This window comes from Lissotriton helveticus, chromosome 5_1, assembly GCF_964261635.1.
Source record: "Lissotriton helveticus chromosome 5_1, aLisHel1.1, whole genome shotgun sequence".
Classification (NCBI taxonomy): domain Eukaryota; kingdom Metazoa; phylum Chordata; class Amphibia; order Caudata; family Salamandridae; genus Lissotriton; species Lissotriton helveticus.
This window is the reverse complement of record NC_136065.1, coordinates 1,985,562,135-1,985,576,072: the sequence shown is the minus strand read 5'-3', so window position 1 is coordinate 1,985,576,072 and position 13,938 is coordinate 1,985,562,135. Positions and strand designations below refer to the sequence as shown.

Sequence of the window (13,938 nt, the reverse complement as noted above, 5' to 3'; positions counted from 1 at the left end):
GGTTTGGCAGCCCCTATTGCTACATGCTTGCCAGCAGCGTCAATCAGTTTATTTTCTTTGTAGGCCGGGAGTATAGCTCAAGCAGCTTTAAACTCCTCCGCCCTGGAGGTGACTATTTGAGCCTTCGCTAGCTCCTTTAAATGATCAGTTTCTGATTTCAATACACCCTTGCACATGGAGAGGTACCCATCTCTCGGATTTAGCAGTCTCTCTATAAAGAAATCATCCCCAGCTTGGACACCAATCACCTTCACCTTGTGATGGCAGGCAGCCATCTTGATTAGCGTAAGGTAAGAGGCAGTGTAATCAGGTGGGGAGGGGTTAGTAGGTTAAGGGTCTACATGCAGGTCAGTAAGTGGCATCCACAGTGAAGTTCTTTAATGGATCGTCCTCTTCCTTGCAAATGTATGGCTCCTTAGGTTGGTATGGACTACCAGTGTATGAATCTGTGTAAGGAGACTCCAGAGGGGATCGTAGAGAGTGAGGCTGTGGGTTATAGAGATGAAGGGGACGCCTAGGAGCAGGGAGAAGCAGTGGTGGGCTTGTAGGACTGTACCCAATCCTTTTGTGCTTCGAAGTTGTTGGAGCCTCAAGAGGTGACTCCTCCTCAAAGGCTAACCTCCATTTCTTGGAAATGTCTAAGAGTGTATGTGTAGGCTCAGAGGCAGAAGGCCTGGTGAGGATCTTTCACACAAAGGGGTCAATGTATATCTTCTTTTGTCTCCTGCTGAGGACCTCTGGCAGATGTAGCTGGACTGATCGTTTGGTGGTGTTGGAGCTTGGCATCAAGGGTTCTGTTGCCTTGAAGCTTGACTAGGTGGAAATTTAGATTTTAGTCCGAGGTGGGTGTTCAAAGCCTTAGTGCTAAACTGATGTTGTTGGAGACTTGCTCTGCATCAATGAAGGCTCTTTAAGGGAGAGCACGGTCTTCTGGCAGAGACGGACCCTTAGGTTAGTGCCTTTTTAGACGGGACTCCGGCTTGATTTCCAATTCCCTCATAGTGGTGTTCCCCTCAGCTTAAAGGAGCTTTAGATGTTGAGATAACTGTACTGTATCTGCAGCAGGAATGGTGCCCTAAGAGTGGACCTGATCTTTGATCCAAGGGCTCGCAGGCTAGAGCTCCTGATGGCTAATAGATGCTTTCTAGAACACCACCTCTGAGCTCTCACCCACTTGGAGGGAAGGGTGTTTGAAACCTGGACAGGCCTGGTATTTCACCTTACTACAAACAGATTTTCAGGGCCGAAGATGTTCGGGGTTCCAGGGGAATCTTGACATTGTTTCTGTAATGCACCCATTGCCTTTCTCTCCGGTGTTAGAGGCTTTCTTGTGGCAGAAGGCCTGTCAGGTGTCTCGAATCTAGCAAAAGAATGTCCGAAGAGTACAGCAGAAGAAAACAATCTGAGGTAGATACTATGTCCTGGTGCACTGAGGACTAGGGAAAAAGTCACCACAGGTCTTGTCGCACAAAATCACTCCCAAGAAAAGCAAGTTGCACACATCCATGCCCAACACTAGATAGCAGGAGTAGGTGCAGCATCTTTATCTATAGCCACACATGCTACACACATTGGATTTTTAAGTCAGTTGGGTAACAACTTTCTACACAGCATGGAGATAAACAATGGCTGCTTTCTTTCAGTTTCCATTTGTGCAATGAAACAATGAGTGAAAAGCTGGGTGTCCAGTATCGGCAGCAATGCTAAGCTAGACATTCAGACAAAGAATATCGAAAAAATGAGAAAAGAAAAAAAAAAAGGAGAATGTGACTCTAGGCAGAAACATTCATAAGACCCCATGGAAGGGGGGTTGGAAGTTATTTATTTGCTGGTGTGGAGGTGCCCTTGTTGGGGATACCTCTACAGTGGCCCATATTCTTTTATCCTCCTCGATAGTATTCACAACCTTGCTGGTGATATTGTGTTGCGTGGTATTTTCTGGGGTAGATGCTTTTGCTGCCCCTCGCCCCAATAACAAATTTGACTGTGTCGGTGTCCTTTATTAGGTCTCGCCTAGGAAGCCCTTGCGCGGTCTCTTCAAGACAGGTTGTATCTAGAATATGGGCTTGAAAAAACACCCATCTTTTTAATTGGTTCCTGTCCTTTAGAAATGCTGGCTTTTCATTGGTGAATTAAAGTAGAGAAAAATATTGAGACAATGTTTCATAGAAGCATTTTTCTTCACTTCAATTTCTCCCATTTAAAGAAAATCATTATTTTTCAGCTATAAAAATGGCACTCTGTCTTTCAGCCACTGGGAGCAAGATGCCTGCTGTTTGTAAATGCAACACTTTAAAAGGAAGAAAATTAATCATCGAGTTAATTTTTCATTTTAATTTTCTCAAATGTATTAGCATTCAGAAACATTATTTTGTTCTCATGCTCCAATATTGAGATGAGACCAACTTTTATTCAAGAGTTTATAAACCTAAGTGCTTCAGTTCTGAACCTCTCTGACTCCCCTGGGCCACAATCTCATTGAAGCACTGCTCATTATCAGTCTCTGCTATCTGCAGCCTGATAAAAACGTAAGGTAAACCCAGCCTTTCCTTAACTGCAATGGAAAATGCAACACCTATTTATTGCAGTTCTTAGTTAAACATGAAGGCTCGGAGCTACTCTGAAGGTTTCTGTGAGCTACTGGCAGCTCGCGATGGACTAGTTGAAGACAGCTGTTCTAAATGCTTTACACTTGTGCTTTTGATTAAGCATGACTGGTCTGTGCCACAGCTAACCGGGATTGACTATGGGTTATTATTAAAAGAAACCTAACCAGACCCGATGAAAGATTTTGACATTATTATAAGGTGGGGTCTCCAAACCACACCACATGATAATTCACTTTCCCACAAGATCTAATTAGGGTCCCACCCTCGGCTTCACAAATGGTTTGGGAGGAAACGTGTGCGAGACCTTTAAGAAAACGTACTAAAACAAGCAAGTTAAGCAAGGATAAACGCAGAAGGGCCAAATACAGAAAAGGATTCCCGCTACAAAAGATAATAGTGCCTCCAGCAAGGCCTTGTTGGGTCAAAGGCAAAATATCTGACAGTCTGGCATGCAAAGTGTCTATCTTGCGAAAATTGAGCGGTGTTGAAACCTACAGCACTACATGATAAGAACAGATACTTACAGGATAAGTGACATTTTCAATTGATAGCATGTGTTGCTGTAGATATGCGAGCTCTGCATAAACTAAGCAGTAAACTGCTATTAGCGGTTGCTAGCATGTGTGAATGATGAAGATATCTGGAATAAGGTCATCCGGTACGTCTGGACAACCATAGCGTGTCGTATCGGTGGACCATCTGCACAATAGTGTTTAGTAAATGTGTGTGGGGTTAACCATGGACCTGCCGTATATATGTCAGCGAACGGAATTTTGCCTTAGAGGCCATGGACGAAACCTTCTTATGGGGAGAAGGAATCCTAGGTGTAACAGGACAGAGGGTTAAACAGCACCTTGCAACCCCAGCATTGGTATTGTCTCTTGTGGGGCTTTGCAGAGGCCATGAGCAGTTATTCTACCTTGCTGATCGGTTTGGTTCGGTCTGTGTAGTACACAAGCGCACACTTTAGGTGTCACGTATGCAGTACGCTCTCTGCAACGGAGGCTGGTTGTGGGAGAAAGAAAGGAAGCTCTATAGTTTGGTTATGGTGGAATGGGAACCCACCTTAGGGTGGAAGGAGTAGTTTCTGTCCTGTAACTCCAGTTCTGTAGTAGGGGTATCTCTGTTATAGTCATAATCTAGTGAATAGTCCCGCCCATGTGCGTGGACCCCGGAGCAATCAAAAATAATCTCTTACAGTGTCAAAAAATGCAGAAAATGCATAGACACTTAAGAGAGAATTTAAAGACAGATAATGCAGCCAAAGGCTACACTGTCCAGTACTTCAACTAGAAATTTCCACCATAAAATCCACAAAACAGCAAAGCCTGTACAGATTTCCCTTGCTTAACAGCAAAATCCCTCAGGAATGATAGAGAGAAGAACCTGGACAGACAAGCCCCATAGGCTGCCATTATGTGGCTTAATTAGGATACTGTGCCTTTAAGAGAACCTTCCAGAACCTTCTCTCAGTATCCCAGAATGCATAGCAGGTCCAACTTAGCCTCAGTTCTTTTCGAGGGCGTAGGAAACGCCAGACCTGTAGCATTATGATCATGAACAACACTCCACCGGGGAGGCGGGAGGGCGCTTATGACTATAACAGAGATACCCCTACTACAGAACTGGAGTTACAGGACAGAAACTACTCCTTCTGTAGTAGGGGATCTCTGTGTATAGTCATAATCTAGTGAATAGAATGGCAAGCCCATCCCCACACCAAGCGGCGGTGGAGAATAAAATAACGCCACTACTGTGCGAACAGATTCCGCAGCGAAGCCTGCCCAACCTGAGCGTCTGCCCTGGCATCAGTGTCCAGGCAGTAATGCTTAGCAAAGGTATGGACCGACTTCCAAGTGGCCGCCTTGCAGATCTCTGCAATGGGAACATTACGGAGCATAGCTGTCGTAGCAGCTTTGCCCCTGGTGGAATGAGCCTTAGGCTTACCTCCTAAGGTCTTATTAGCTTTGTAGTAACACAACTGTATGCAGGACACAATCCACCTCGAGATGGACTGTTTAGAGGTAGCAAGACCTGTCCTGACTGAGCCATAATTGACGAACAATTGGTCTGACCTACGAATATCTTTAGTCTTATCAAGATAAAACTTCAGCACCCTCCGCACATCCAGGGAATGTAAAGACCTTTCCGCCGGAGATGAAGGATTCTGAAAGAACGTAGGCAAAGTGATAGTCTGATTGATATGAAAATCAGAAACAACCTTGGGAAGAAACTTAGGGTGAGTACGCATAACAACTTTAGCATTATGAAATACAGTATAAGGTTCTTGGCAACACAATGCCTGAATCTCACTCACCCTGCGGGCCGATGTAATGGCCACGAGGAACGCCGCCTTCCAGGACAGGTGCTGCAACGAAGCCTTATGAATGGGTTCAAAAGGCTCCTTCATCAATCTGGACAGCACCACATTCAAGTCCCATGAAGGCGAAGGAAGCCTGACAGGAGGGAACACTTTCTTCAAGCCTTCCAAAAAATCTTTGATCACAGGGATCTGGAAAAAGGAAGTCTGTGAAGGGCCTTTCCTGTAGGCAGTCAAAGCAGCCAGATGAACCTTAATGGAATGGACATTAAGGCCCGACTGCGCCAGATGAAGCAGATATGGAAGGATGACATCTTCCTTGCATGACGTAGGGTCATAGTTCTTAGACTTGCACCAGATGCAAAACCTCTTCCACTTGTAAGCATAGGAAGTCCTAGTGGAAGGTCGCTTAGCCTCCTTCAGTATGCCCATACAATCCTCTGGGAGATTCAGATGGCCATATTGCACTATTTCAGGAGCCATGCCGCCAAACTCAAAGACGAGAGGTTGGGGTGCACCATCCGCCCCCCGAACTTCGTGAGAAGGTCCGGCCTGCACGGCAGCTTCATGTGAGGAAGGAGAGATCGGTGAAGCAGGTCCGTGAACCACCACTGTCTGGGCCATTCCGGGGCAATCAGAATCATTCTCGCCCTGGATTGAGACAGCTTGATGAGAACCGCCGGAATCAGGGGAATTGGTGGAAAAGCGTACAGAAAGCTGTTCGACCAGTTGATCCATAACGCGTTCCCCAGCGTCCCTGGCTGGTAGTACCTGGAGGCGAAGCCTCGGCATTTGCTGTTTTCGGCGGTGGCAAACAGATCTACGTCTGGAGTTCCCCACCTTGCGAAGACTTCTCCTAGTACTTCGTCGTTTATGACCCATTCGTGGTTTTCCTGCACGATGCTGCTCAGCTCGTCTGCCTGAACATTCTGCACACCTGGCAGATGGGTGGCCGTTATCGACAGTCCTCGAGCCAGAAGCCAGTGCCAGATCGCCTGCGCCTCCTGCGACAGAGTGCGCGATCTCGAGCCCCCCTGCTTGTTGAGGTAATACATCGTAGTCGTGTTGTCCGTCTGAACAAGCAGAGAGTTGGTCTGAAAGGACGGATGAAAGGCCTTCAGTGCCAAGTGAACAGCTCTCAGTTCCAGGAAATTGATGTGGTACGTGGACTCCGTCGGGGACCACGTCCCTTGAATTTGCAGATCTCCGGAATGCGCCCCCCAACCTAGGAGAGACGCATCCGTCACGATGGTCTGTGTGGGAATGTCCTTGTGGAAGGGAACGCCTCTGAGGAGATTCTCCTTCGAGCACCACCACTTCAGAGACTGAAGAGCATGTAGAGACAGTCGTATCCTGTCGTCCCAAGAACCTCTCCTCTGGTCCCACTGATCCTCCAAGCACTCCTGCAGAGGACGCATCTGTAGCCGTGCGTGAGGAGTGAGAAAAATGCAAGAGGCCATCGATCCCAGTAGAGAAGACACGGTCCTCACCGTCGTAGACGGAGTTTTGATGAGAGCCTGAGCCTTCCGAACGAGTGATAAACGTCGCTCTTCCGAAGGAGACACGCTTGCTGACAGCGTATTGATGGAGGCCCCCAAGTACTGGATGCACTGCACCGGAATCGGGACCGACTTGGACATGTTGATGTGCAACCCCAGCCTGTTCAAGAGAACGCACGTCTTCTGGAAGTGTGCTCGAGCTTCCGAGAAGGAGGAGGCTTTGATCAACCAATCGTCCAGGTACGGGTAGACAAACACCTTGTTCTTCCTCAGGTGTGCCGCTACCACTGCCATACATTTTGAGAATGTCCTGGGTGCCGACTTCAGTCCGAAGGGTAGCACCGTGTACTGATAGTGATTGGTGCCGACTTGAAAGCGCAGAAATTTTCTGTGTTTGCATGCAATGGGCACGTGGAAGTATGCGTCCTGTAGATCTATGGCACACATCCAGTCTCCCCGTTGCAGCTGAGGGTAGATCTGATGCAACGACAGCATGCGAAACTTTTCTCTGCGAATCCACTTGTTTGCCTGCCGCAAATCCAGAATGGGCCTGAACTCGTTTTTGTCCTTCTTGCGGACAAGAAAGAACCGAGAGTACAGACCTCTTCCTCTTTGAGACAGAGGTACGTCTTCGATCGCCCTTTTCCTTAGCAGAACGTCCGCCTCCGTCTGAAGCTCGCGCAGTTGATACTGCGAGCTGACGGGAGGAATCGATGGAGGAGGGCTGGTGAAACGTAGACTGTATCCATTGCAAACAATATTCAGCACCCACTTGTCCTGAGTAATTTTTCTCCACTCTGCCAGAAAAAATTGAACGCTTCCCCCCACCGGAGCGGGTAACGGACGAGGGGGAAGTAACAGCTCAGGGACGGGACCCGGCCGGGCCCTTGGTCGCGGTAGAGGACTGTTGACGACCTCTACCACCCTGTCGCTTCTGGAAGGGCTGCCTGTACTGCTGCTGCTGCTGCCGCTGTTGATGTTGACCAGCAGACTGCCCCCTTCCACGACCCTGCGCCCCAAACCGACGCTGGTACTGTCGGAAGGGTTTCTTTTCCTTGGGCTTTTCCAGGCCCACTGCCGTCAGGGTCTCCGCTTCGGCCTTCATCCTGGCCATCTCATCATCCGCGTGCTTCCCGAAGAGGGTATCTCCGGAAAACGGGAGATTCGCCACGCGTTGCTGTGCCTCCGGTTTCAACGATGTCAACCTGAGCCAAGCATGGCGTCTCTGGTGAATCCCGTGGCAATATCCGTGCGCGGACAGCAACGATATGTCTGCTGCAGCGCCGATGGCCTGATTAGAGACCAACATCCCCTCCTTGACGATCTCCACAAAGTCCTCCTTGCGGTCTCGAGGGACGAGGTCTGCGAACTGCTCCATCGAGTCCCAAAGGGACCGGTCGTAACGTCCCAGCAAAGCCGAGTCACTGGCTGCCTTCATGGACGAGGCGGATGTCCCACACGCCTTGCGACCAGCAGAATCGATCCACCGGCTCTCCTTGTCCGGAGGCACCGTGGACGCAGGGGAGGTGGAATGAAGCTTCCGAGCAGCAGTCACGATGACTGAATCCGGTACCGGGTCTTTCCTCAAGAAGGCTGGGTCTGAGTCCGGAGCCCTGTACTTTTTCAGTATCCTGGAAGGGACAGATCTCACCGTCGCCGGCGTCAGGAATAGCTGTTCGGCGGGCTCAAGGAGCCCCGGCACCAGAGGTAACAGGGGGCGAGACAAGTGCCTCTTGTGTAAAGTCTCAAAGATTACCGAGGTAGAAGCCGTAGGCGCTTCAACCTCAATGCCCAACTTCGCCGCACCACGCAGGAGAACCTCCTGAAATGTGCTAATATCGTCTATCGGAGACACCCTAGTCTCCGGCGAATCGGACAGCGTGGGCGAGTAGGAACGGGCCCCAGAAGGAGAACGTGACCTGGACCGACGTCTCTTGTGATGATGCCTGGATCGTGATGAAGATCCGCGGCCACTCCTCGATCTGTCCCGTCTCCCCGAGCGAGACCTCGACCTCTTGGGCCTCGGACGCTCCTTCGGCCTCCCAGGGTCAGGAGCTCCAGGCTTCTTAGGAGTCTTCTTCGGAGGCGTCGGGAACTTAGGCATCGACACCTCCCTCGGTGGGATCGGGGGTGGAGGGGCAACCGGACGCGGGTCCCGCGGAGCCGGCTTCGGAGGCGGGGTAGGGGCCTTCGGAGGAGGACCCTTCGGCACAGCAGGCCGCGGAGGAGGCGTAGACGGCTTCATCGGAGTATCCACCCCGGAATGCGCCGGTCCCGGCGAGCCATCACCTCTACCAGAGAGTGGGGAGCCCCCCACAGTCCTGGGCCTGTCCTTAGGACCTACAGACGCTGAAGACCGGTGTCCAGACGACGACCGATGTCCCCTCGACGTCGAGCGGTCCTTCGGCGTCGACCAGATCGACGAGCCACGAAACCTCGACGACGGGCGATGGTGCCTCGACGGCGACCTCGACCTCTTCGCCGGTCTCGACGTCGACTTCCTGGATCGCTTCGACGGCGACCCTTTGGATCTCCTCGACGTCGACCTCTCCGACCTTCTCGACGTCGATCTTCTCGACCGTCTCGACGTCGGCCTTTTGGAATGCTTCGACGTCGACCTCTTCGGCGCCGGAGATGCCTTTTGTCTCGACGGCGACCTTGACGACGAGGATCCCCTCGACGACGATGTCCTCGACGGCGAACGGCGGTGTCGCCTCGACGGCGAGCGCCGACGCCGGGCCCTCCGATGTCGATCACTCGACGCCGACAGCGACGACGAGGATATCGACACCGGCTTCGACGGCGGCCGGAACACGTTCCTCGACGTCGACGGGCGACGTTTTCTCGACCCAGAGCCCTGGGGAGACCTGGAACTGGCCGTTGACCGTCCCCTCGACGTCGTGGTCAGCGCAACTGACCCAGACGGAGACCTTGGGCGCGGGCTGGTCTTCCTGCCCCTGGGGAGCCCCCCAGAGGCCTCAGCATGGGTAGAAGGAGCCCCTCCTGACCCACCTCGTGCCTTCAGCTTCCTCTCCTCAAGCCCCTGAAGCCTGATCTTCTTCCTCTCCTTCAGGGTCCTTCCAGAGAAGCTTCTGCAGATCCTACACTCCTCAGGGATGTGGGAAGAGGGAAGGCAGAGAATACAGACCTCATGGGAGTCTGTCTTGGCCTTCTTTCTTGAGCACTCAGGGCACTTGTCGAATAATGCAGGCATTATTGGACAAAAAAGAGTGCAGAAACACAGAAAGAAAGTCACCAGAGTACTTTAAAAGTACCAAAAATCGAAATCAGTGTAAAACACCAACAAAAACCCTTGAAAGGGAGAGCTCAATGCTCCAGGGTCCTGCTTGCAGGAGCCGGAAAAAAGAACTGAGGCTAAGTTGGACCTGCTATGCATTCTGGGATACTGAGAGAAGGTTCTGGAAGGTTCTCTTAAAGGCACAGTATCCTAATTAAGCCACATAATGGCAGCCTATGGGGCTTGTCTGTCCAGGTTCTTCTCTCTATCATTCCTGAGGGATTTTGCTGTTAAGCAAGGGAAATCTGTACAGGCTTTGCTGTTTTGTGGATTTTATGGTGGAAATTTCTAGTTGAAGTACTGGACAGTGTAGCCTTTGGCTGCATTATCTGTCTTTAAATTCTCTCTTAAGTGTCTATGCATTTTCTGCATTTTTTGACACTGTAAGAGATTATTTTTGATTGCTCCGGGGTCCACGCACATGGGCGGGACTATTCACTAGATTATGACTATACACAGAGATCCCCTACTACAGAACTTAGGGTTTCTCTTAAGCACTTCAGTGTTCTCATGTACTTGTATGAAGGGTTCCTGTAGTCCGATGGTCTCCACCTCACTAATGTAGAGTATGTATTCTCCAAATCTTTTTCGTGGTTTTCGTGTCTTTTTCCTCTGGAACCTCACTGTGACGATCCAGACCCAACGGTGGAAAAAAGAATCTGAACATGGCGCCCAAAGGTGGAAAAAAGACTATGATTCCGGACCCAACCACTAGACCGCTGAATAATGCACGGCATAGTGAATCCAGAAAGATTCACGCTGCAAAACTTAGGGTTTGTCTTAAGCACTTCAGTGTTCTCATGAACTTGTATGAAGGGTTCCTGTAGTCCGATGGCCTCCACCTAACTAATGCCGAGTTAAGAGGTTATCGCAATGAGTGTTTAAGAACCTAAGGGTTCAAATGGGGAACTCGTGAGTCTGGTAAAAGTATGATGTTATGGTTCGGCAATGGCACTGGTGGAATCCTGGGAGCAATGACTCTCGAGGCCTTACATGAACGCCTCAACTAAAGGGACGTGGAAAAGGGAGAAGTGTTCTCTGTTTCGAATGTATACAGCCACAGCTGCTACGTGAATGCATATAGAAGACCTGCTGTCCATCTTGTTAACAATGCAGTAGAGGACAAATTGTTTCCACTTTGAGGCACACCATGCTTGTGTGGTAGGTCTATGGGACTCATGCAGGATGTCCTGTGGGTGGCCCCAGGTAACCAAGTTCTAAGACCTAATATGCTAGATGGAGTGATTTGCAATCTGGGTGCCTGATCGGACCTTGGTACCTGGTGAGAAAGAATAGCCAATTAAGAAGCCTCCTGTGAGGACCAATGGACGTCGCTATTAAGGCTGAGTACCAGGGCTGCCTGGCTCAGGTGGTGACTACCAGGATGAGAAGATGCAATGTTTGCCACATCTTCCGCACCACCAGTAGAAACAGCAGGAAAGGTGGAAAATAGTAGGCAAATGTACCTGACTAAGTGATCCATAGTGCATCGCCCATGGATCAGGGTGTGGGTACCTCGAGACGACGTTTGGGCATATAGCATGGTCTGCGGTTACGAATATGTCGAATTTGGAAGTGCTCCAATGCTGGAAGTACTGGTGTAGGACCTGTGGGTGGTGTTCCCGTTCATGAACTCATTGATGCATCCTGCTTAACAGATACTCCAGGTCATTATTCCCCTGTGGGAAATATTCCGCATTAATTGAATGCAGTGGTGAATGCCCAAAAACAAATATTCTGAGTTATCTGGCAAAGGGAGAGCAAGTGAGTCCCCCATGCTTCTGAAGATAGTACGTGGTGGTCATGATGTCTGTTCTGACCAGAACTACCTTGCCTCGATAACAGTAGAGACGCTCAGACTACAAGGTGTTCCAGGTAATTGATGTGGTAGAGGTGAGCTCCCCACCTGGCTTGGGAAGTGTCCATTGTAGTGGGGAACTTGCGGAATGGGATCTAGGAAAGGCCTGCCCACAACATGCCTCCCACTTACCACGAACCGAAGGCAGCGCTAGTGGGGGGGGATTGATGAGGATGTGGAGGTAGGCATTCTTGAGGTCTAATACCACAATGTAGTTGCCATGCTGCAGAGTGGTATGACGTCCTACAACATGTGAAAATGGTATCCATTGTGCGGTTTGAGGTCCAGAATGGCCCTGAGAGAGGTCCTTTTTGCAGAAAAGGAAATAAAGTGAATAAACACCTGAGCCCCATTTATGGGCAGGCACTGTTTGGCAGCAGTGGCCCTTTTCCCAGAGCCTCCCTTGCCCCACCTCTGCTATTATTCTTGTACTCTCCTCTCTAGCAACCAATACACTGCACGTAACTGCAATGCATGGTAGTATCTTTCTAGGTTAGGAATCGCAAAACCCCTCTTCATATGGTAGCAAGAGTCTCCCAGTTGAACCTAGCGTCCCCCCTCCAACCCTCACCCTTTGGTCAGCCAGGATCTATCCTAATTTGCCAAAGAAATGTTTGCTATGGGGGAATGGGAAATTGTTAAACAGGTTTAACAATCTAGGCAACACCATATTTTTCTGAGGGCAACCTCTGCCCACCATTGACTGCGGTAGGGATAGCCATCTCTATCCACCCTATTAGTTTTCCCAACACCGGGCTATCAATATACCAGAGAACCAATTGTTTATCCCCATTTGCAAACGTGCCCAGATAGGACTCATTCCTCACACTAGTGGTCTGGGTACACAAATAACTGCCTGTTTGTCACATATCTTTGGAGGAACATTTCAGATTTCCCCCAGTTGACCTGTATGCTTGATAGGCCACAATGGCTTGTAACTGCTCTAATAATTGCTGGCAAATTGGCTTCCGGGTTCTTCGCAAAAAGCATGCATCATCTGCATATAATGATAGCAATCCTTCTTTAGTCGGAAATGTGATGCACTTTGAAGGCAACTCTCCCTCAACCAGGTTAGGTTGCCAACACCTCAATTGAAATAGACTTAAGGAGTACAGTCGTCAGTGGCGTAGCTACTAGGGAGGGAGGCGCAGAGGTGAGCAAGTCGTGTCTGCCGACTAACACCCCCCTCCCCCCTCCGAACAAGTCATCCGTTGTCTGCCATCCCCCCCTCTCCCTTACCAGCACCGAGCGGCAAACTTATGGTCTGCCCCCAGTGGCAGTAGGTTAAGCTACGCCACTGCCTGTCGTGAACTTGTATAGATTAGTAATGAACGGGAAGCGTACCCATTGACATGCACTTGAGCCACCTGCTCCCAGTTGAGCAGCTTAATTAATCCTACGATGTTAGGGTTAGTGCGCAACTCAAATTAAAAGGACCACTCCAAGCAAGTCAAAAGCTCTCTTTGAATCTAGAAACAGAGTGACTGCATTAATATCAAGTCAAATGCGGTTCATGAGGATGAATACGGTCCTTAGACGGTTTGAGGTTTGTTTGTGCAGGATAAAAACCAACTGCTCCAGGAAGACCAGATACTTTATCCACAACTTCAGCCAGTTAACAATGACTTGAGCAAGGATCCTATTGCCCAAGTCCGTTAAAGATAATGATGTATAGGATTTACATGGTTTTTCATCCTTCCCAGGCCTCTCAGGCTATATGATGAAGTTTTCAAATGTCTAGAGCTTCCTTGTATAAGGCAGTCAGGTGTGAGGCTACTATTGCTTTGTACTCCTTAGAAGATTCTGTGGGGAGCCCATTAGAGCCAGGGGGGTTTCTTCCCAGTATCCCCTCTATACCATTCACGGTTTCCTTCACAGAAATTGGCTGTTGCAGGTTGGCTCTAGTGTTGCCAAAGCTACCCCATCCAGGTTTTCCTCTATGTGGGAGATTTCTACTTTTTTTTTTGTGGGCAGATAGGTTTTTAAGTGTAAGTCTTAAACTCTTCTAATAGATAAATTCCCTCTAAAACATCTCTGGATGCCAACTTCAAGGAGTGTTCTGCATTTTACTGGTGCGCCGTCCACAACAGCCATGCGAGAGTTTTACTGTCTCTTGCCTTCATCAGATTCACATACCTGAGAGTTTTTCCTCTAGTATTTGCATCCTCTGCCTGCCATTTCCATAAATAAAAGAAAGGTCTTGTTTATCTTCAAGCATGTTGCGACTGGATTGGGGGAGTTGTGCAGCGTTTTAAAGACACAAATAACTCATGTACTATGTTCTACCAAACTATTAATTAGAACACAAGCCCACTTGAGAACAGAAAAAGGTGCTGAACTCCGCTGTTAAAGAA

General features: G+C 49.4%; 1 protein-coding gene across 4 annotated transcripts in view; it reads right to left on the bottom strand.

Moving 5' to 3' along the window:
• MSL1 (MSL complex subunit 1) overlaps positions 1-13,938 on the bottom strand; it is a 595,596-nt gene that overhangs the window by 26,107 nt on the left and 555,551 nt on the right. The window lies entirely within an intron of this gene.